This window comes from Gymnogyps californianus, chromosome 3 (genome assembly GCF_018139145.2).
Source record: "Gymnogyps californianus isolate 813 chromosome 3, ASM1813914v2, whole genome shotgun sequence".
NCBI classification, from domain to species: Eukaryota; Metazoa; Chordata; class Aves; order Accipitriformes; family Cathartidae; genus Gymnogyps; species Gymnogyps californianus.
In genome coordinates, this window is record NC_059473.1 from 67,459,758 (window position 1) to 67,467,301 (window position 7,544).

Genomic DNA, 7,544 nt, shown 5'->3' on the forward strand with positions numbered 1-7,544 from the left:
TTCAGCTGTTTTCTTCACCTTTTGTATTCTCTGCTTATTCCGATTTAACCACCTGTAAAATTTTCTATTATTTTGATTTAATTACGCATACTGTTTATTCTAATGTGGAGAAGTGCTGATATTTGGTCTCTGTTGGAAAATACAACCAAGCTTAGCACCTCAGAGCATTTGTTCACCTGTGAAAGCAAAGGACAATGATAAGTTTTGCAGTGGGTTCTTTTTTCATATATACTTACAATGATGGATGTCTCTGTTGTGAGACTATGTGATTTCACTATTTATCTACATATTTGAACTTTATATCAAAACATTAAATGTAAGAGACTGAGGAAAGTCACAGGACTAGACTAATGTTTCACCTAATCATCCTTCAAAGTCTAAAATGTATCTTACCAAGAATGAGAGTAAAATATTTTGTTTCCAAATGACTGTAAGCATCACAACACTAAGTCATCTTCTCTGTTAACTGCAGCTACTCCTGAAAGTAACAGTTTCCACAGATAACACTAAATGAAATGCACAGACAGATGACAATAATGCCATGCATATAAATTACACCTGTATCTTCCTGTATAGGATTCCTTGAAGGCAGTAACTATAATGAAGACATATAATAAGTGAAGAAACTCTTCCTCTAAAGAATGAATTCTTGAATACAGAGGCTATAGATGAGAACTGAGGGAGCAGAACTTGCTGATGAAGCAATACAGTTGGGCCTGTGGGACTACAAATAAACACAGAAAATTGCAGCTCTGATGGAGACACATTTTCTTTCCTGAAGGCAAAGTAAAAAACCTATTATGCTGTGGAACATATGTACAAAAATATCTAGCATGGTTTTCATGTTGTACATCTCAGTTATTTCTAAAGAAGTGGAAATAATAATTTTATGTGCTGCATAAGGAGTTGCTTATGTCTGCTGGTCTTCATTATCATGACAATTTTTTTCTCAGCAACTGTCTCAACTTGAATCATAGCCATCAACTTCACCTTGTACCGGTAGCTATGCTTTATTGCTTTCCTATCTGTCACCCTAAGGGGCAGATTACTTCATCTGGATGTTACATTTCCAATTAGTAAACTCTTGGTCTTTTCCTCTTCACAGTTCATTTCATAAGGAAGTGGAGGAGGATGTTAGTATCTATCCACTGTCCACTCACCTACATCACTGAATTTTTTCAGACATGACAGACTGTTTATTAGTCTTTGTGTGTGCTATTAATATATGGGTTGCTGGATTAAAGGGCAGTATGTTGGGCTTGATAGTTCTTTTACTATACCATCTAAAATTAGAATATAAACACATTTATTTTCGTAAAACTGTCATTTAAATTCAGCAGAACAAGAACAAAACAGAGTTAATGTGCCTTCTACCATTGTGACTAAAGTTTAAGATGAAATTTGTGTTATTTTATCAGTCCGGTATAAGAATTATGCCATTGAATCACTGTATAGGTACCGTTTCTGCATGAGCTGTATGACAGATACTTGGCATATTCCCCACAACTTGAGAACCTTTTCTAGTTCTACGAAATGGGTACACCTCTACGGAAAGGTGTATCCCAAGAACTGTTCAAAAAGTAAGCCTGAAAAGACAATGCTGAAGAGCTGTAAGTGCTATTTATGATTTGCTGTTGTAATCTTAATTTAGCTCCTTTATGCATCATTACGATAGTCATTTACCACATAATCACATATTTTCACCCCCATCTTATCCCGTGCTCAAGGGATGGTCTCCACATAAGAGACAGTTATTCAGAATCTCTTTTTAATCCTCATTCTCACTGTGGAACCTCATACAAAACAGAGTGCACAACATCAAAACCACATCTTGAACACAGAACCATCAAATTCCTACTACCCATAAGGCTGTAATTTAAGAAATGTAAGCATCTAACTTTCTAAATCAATGAGAGCAAACTACTTCCAAATAAATTAGGTTTAAAATCTTGCCCTTATTTCTTTAAAAAAAGGAGTGAATCTTGTTCTACTATAACATTTAGCAATAGGGTTAATTATTTTTATTTACATATATTTACATGTCTGAACAAAAGCACAGATTATCAGCCAAAATGCCAAAAATGTTGATGAATTTGAATGCCAAATTTAATCAGTATCTGGTGAGAGCACTGAGACGGGCTACATTGCAGCAGCAGTTATTCACAAATTGAAATGAGCATTCAGGAAATGCATAGTATGGGATTCACCTCACCTGCCTTCACATGACGACAGTACAGATAGATATATAATTGTAAGCTAGTGATCCCAGATTTCCCTTATATACAGAGGGGGAAAATGATCAATTTCATGGCACTGACCTACGGCATCTGACCTACTTCAGGTGCCAGCTTTAGGCTGAGACAAACCATTCTCTAGAAGCACTTGTTTTATTCTACTATGTATGTGAAAGGGGCCTAAATGGGTAGCTCAGAAAATTTCTCTGCTGCTTAGAGGAATCTCATCCATATTAACCCACGTAAAAACCATGGTGCAACTCACCAAGCTGTAACTTAGTGTTGCAGTCAGAGAGAAAATACATTTCGCCATTAGCTACAAGACTGCCTTGTCTTCTTGAGATCATCAGTCGTCTTAGCTCCATAACGCTAATTCATTCCTAGATAATGGTGATTTCAATGAATTAGCCGATGGGAGGAAATAAACCTCTACACAGTTAAGGACTACATCATAATGCATGTGTACAAATGGCGTGAATTGAGGTCAATGCCTACTTTTGGCATTTGCATCTCTTGTGAGCTTGATTGGGAGACCATATATTCCTTGAGGGTCATCTCTGGGATATGTTTAAATAGCCTCTCCTGATGAAGTATCTTTCTGTCTTTTTCCTTGGCATTCTTTCTGATCCTCACAAATTACCTTTCTTTTTCCAGCAGAATATCCTTAACTGTGAAAACTGCCAGAACTGATCCTCTTTCCCTCTATTGCAAGAAATAGGAACAATCTTAGCATATAGCAACTTTGAGAAACTCAGAAAAAGATTCACAATTCTCATTACTTATGGAGATTTTTGTGGCATGTCTTAGGCAATATTCTATGTAAATAAGTAACAAAGTTCTTCTTACTATGACATCCTGCCCTTGAACACTTGATCTTTCCAGTTTCCTTTCTGTCTCTATGCCTGTTCATATTTTCTCTTACTTACACCACGCAGATGGATGTTTCTTACAATCCTCTTTCCTACTGTTTTCTTCATCCCTCCACTATTGGCTTAATTCCTTTCATGTACCTTAGGCTGTGAATAGCTCCTTCTCTGACAAGAACTGTCCTCTACTGTCCTGGTTTCGGCTAGGACAGAGTTAATTTTCTTCCTAGTAGCTGGTATAGTGCTGTGTTTTGGATTTAGTAGGAGAAGAATGTTGATAACACACTGATGTTTTTAGTTGTTGCTAAGTAGTGTTTATACTAAGTCAAGGATTTTTCAGCTTCTCGTGCCCAGCCAGCAAGAAGGCTGGAGGGGCACAAGAAGCTGGGAGGGGACACCATCAGGACAGCTGACCCAAACTGGCCAAAGAGCTATTCCATACCATATGACATCATGCCCAGTATATAAACTGGGGGGAGTTAACTGGGAGGGGGGATCGCGGCTCGGGAACTAACTGGGCATCAGTCAACGAGTGGTGAGCAATTGCATTGTGCACCACTTGCTTTGTATAGTTTAATTCTTTTAGTATTGCTATTGTCATATTATTATTATTATCATTATCATTGTTTTTCATTCCTTTCTGTCCTATTAAACTGTCTTTATCTCAACTCACGAGTTTTTTTTTCCTGATTCTCTCCCCCATCCCAGGGGTGGGGGGGCAGTGAGCGAGCGGCTGCGTGGTGCTTAGCTGCCAGCTGGGGTTAAACCACGACATCTACAAATTCTGCCCAATGATCAAGTTCTTTCAAGAAACTTTCCAGTACTGACCTGCTCAGTGTTAACCACTCCATTCTTTCATTTTTGTTTTAAATTGGTATCACATTAATTCTTTTCTGTCTTCATTAGAGTTTATCTTCTTAGAGGAGGGACCTTATCTTTCATGCGCTTCTAAAGTGCCACACACATTTACAGTCATATATATATTTGCATGCATGAACATAATTTTGAATAACTATTTAAAGAGTTGTCAGAGTAATATGCATAGAGCAAGCAACAGTACAGAAAACCTTACAAAAGCATACAAATAAATGTAAGGTAATGCGAAGAAACCTTTCCACAAACATATAATCAACCACTAAATATTATCTTTCATCACGTGCTATGCCTTCTCTGTGTCTGCTTTCCAAATTTGTATAATTGGCAGAAACACCTGGAGAAGATGAATTTTTGTAAGAAACCTGAGCGTTCATAAGAAGCATCAGTTACAAGTGTGAAAAAATGTTGCAAGTGTTTGTATTAGGGATCCACAGTACCAAAACTGAAATCCTTGTTTCACTACAAAAAAATTACTCATCTCAGTCACCATTAACCTACATAAGGCAAAGGGTGGATGGATAGTCTGTGGTATTTCTTCTGGATATACCTGTCAAACTGAACACTGTTTTGTTTCAGGTATTTTTTCATTTTGCGCTGTCATCTCTATTTTAGTTTAAAGTCATTCAGGCAGTACTGAAAGCTAGAATAATACCAAAAAAAGAGCTTCTTTACCAAAAAGGACCCTATTGAGCTTGTGCTGGGAAGTGGGATAGCCAGGATGTACCTAAACTGTGCAACATGGGCACTCAGCAGTGCACCTGCATTCCTGGTCGCTCCATCATACAGCTTCAGGGTTCTGTGGGAAAACACCACAGATCTATCTTTGCCTAACTCAAATTTTCATGCTCTTGGAGCCAGGTTTACACATAGGCCGAGTGCATTGGGATGGAAAGACTGAAAAAGCCCTTTAGTTGTAAACTGATTCCATGATGGGAAGTAATAGCAGTGCAGATCCTCTAAGCAGACATTTATTCCAGAGAAAATGTCTTACATATCTAGAAGTGCTCTATTTGCCCCAGCTAGCCTCATGACTAAGAATGGTGACAACTTAAGATACCATTTTTGTGGAGAGAGATCTTCTCCCTTGTGAAAAAGTATGCTAAGCAGCCACGACGTGCTACTACCCCAGTGCTTGAACCAAACCCATGTCCCACAGCAAAAGTGAGATTATAAGGAAGAGATAGGATTGACCATTAAATAAAAAGATCTGTAAATACACTGCTATGTAAGATAAAAGCATATGGGGCTGAGAAACTATTTTGTTGATCTGCTTTTCATTGCTGTTCTGAAACACTGTCCTTGAAGGGTATAACTGAAGGATCCTACAGTCAAATAGATTTTGAAGAGAACATGGCCAAAGTAAGTGGCAGCTCTGAAGACCTAATTCCCTCGGGCATAAGCAGCTGCACTATGAAATCCTACTGACCAAGAAAGATGTCTTTTCCAAGCCTATCCACCCCCTCTTCCTGTTCCTGAAATTCAGCCCTGTCAAGCTTATGAATCACAGTGACAGTCTGCTGCTTTACAAGGAGAAAATTTTAATCTTGATTTAGGTACTGAACTAGAAATAGGTGAATAGGTGACAAGGACAATGATAACCATACTTACGGGCCTACCATAAATCAGGAAGTTTTTCCGAAGACAAGACATAAGGTTTAATTAAACTTATAATATTGGCTTGTGTGGATAAAGAACATCTGTAGAAAGAATGTCTAGCAGAAGTAGCGCACTGGAAAAGTGAAGAACTGGACTATCCTTTGACTGAGTCCAGTTCCCATTTCTTGCTTTTACTCTTTATTTCTGATGGCCTGGAAGTAGCACAATAAATATGAAATTTGCTGCAGTCATCTAGACAGCAGTTTTTAATGCAATAATAAAGCCAGATTTGATATATCTTCCTTTTCTCATTATTTACGTCAGTGAAACAGCCAGTAGGTATACAGTGATGTAACAAAGAGCATAATTTGTCCTACTGACTGCAAAAATCAAAGCTGCAGGTAATATATAGAATGAAAACTCCATGCCCAGTAGACAAAGAAGAAGGATAGACTCCCAGATTGCCAAGTCTCTCTCTGTCTGCTCTTGTTAAACTGTAAGCCTTTCATAAAGAAGCTGTCGCCTACTATTTGATTTTAAGACACTTAATCCAAACGTGGCTGCTAGGATCTCTAAGCAGTATTATAAATACATAATAATAAATATTGTACAATGATAATCTGTGTTGTCCTGTGCTATGCTGTATGTCAGAGATTAATAATGATATTTCATTGAAACAAATAGTCCCAACAGTATACCAAGCTTGGAAATATTTTATTAAAATGCAGGTATTTCTGGAAAAATATAAACTTACTTGCATTTGTATTTGGTAGTCAGTAGGGAAGCAATGAATTTAAACAAACTGAAAGTTATTTTTTAAAATAGATTTCACATGATTTTTGAAGTTCTTTTGTGTAACTGTGAAAGAACATTTTTAACTGTTATCTGTTATTTAATTTTTCTGACTTCCAAATGTGATGTGTCTGGCAGATAAGAGGTCTGAAAATGGGATTCTTTCCACTGCTGTCAGAGGGCCTTGGATAAAACTGGACAATTCCTCTCTAACCATGTACAGGCAAATGAAATGGTTCTATATCCAGAGGTATCTCTCTGTTCCTAAACTTGCTTACGCTTCCCTTGATTAAGATAGCTGCATGAAACCCTGACTAATTTCCAGAGAAAAACAAACAAATTAAAAAAAAAAGAACCATAAAAACAAAACAAAGAAAAACAAAAAACCACCAAGCAGCACTGATTGCTGTGTCAATAAATTCTTTGAGACAGAAAAAAAAAATCTACAAACACCAGATAAACAATGAATTTCTTACGTAATGCATCATTTGTAAATGAACAACAACAACAACTTTTGCATTTGATGTAATTCAATTCCTCAGGATGTTAAAATGGTTATTTGTATTTAATTAATAAAAAAATGAGTTTTTACATGCTAATTGTGTATCCCATGAGGTTACACCTTTCACATGAGATAAAGTCAATGACAACAAAATGTTTCTGTCCAGATATGTAAACATCTACAGAAGTAATGCTTAAGAATAGACTGAAAATACATACTAATATTTACCACTTCCCATGGTTCCATTTGTATATCTCAGACCATTCTGTATATATTAGGAAAATCAACCTTGTAATTTTTATTTTATTAGTTTCACTCTGTAGATACTGTTACCAGGTTTACTTAATGTGAGCAGTATATACACCTGTCATAGAGCACTTCCCCTCAGAAATCTGCCTGAAGCTTTCTGTTGGAATGGCTTTGATGAGAGAAGGACTACACTGAGGTCAAAATTTGCTGTAAAAACCATAGTTGTATTTTCAAGCACCTTCCAGGTCACTCCAGATCATGATAAGTTTGTGAGATGGCTAGTGACATTCACTTCGGTCTTCAGAAATACCCATAAATGGATATTTTGACAAGCAAAAGCCACTTGTTGTTCAGCTCAGGTCAACACTAGCAGATTTCACAATGTGTAAAAGAAATACTCTAGAGCATCCAGCAATAAACCCATGGACA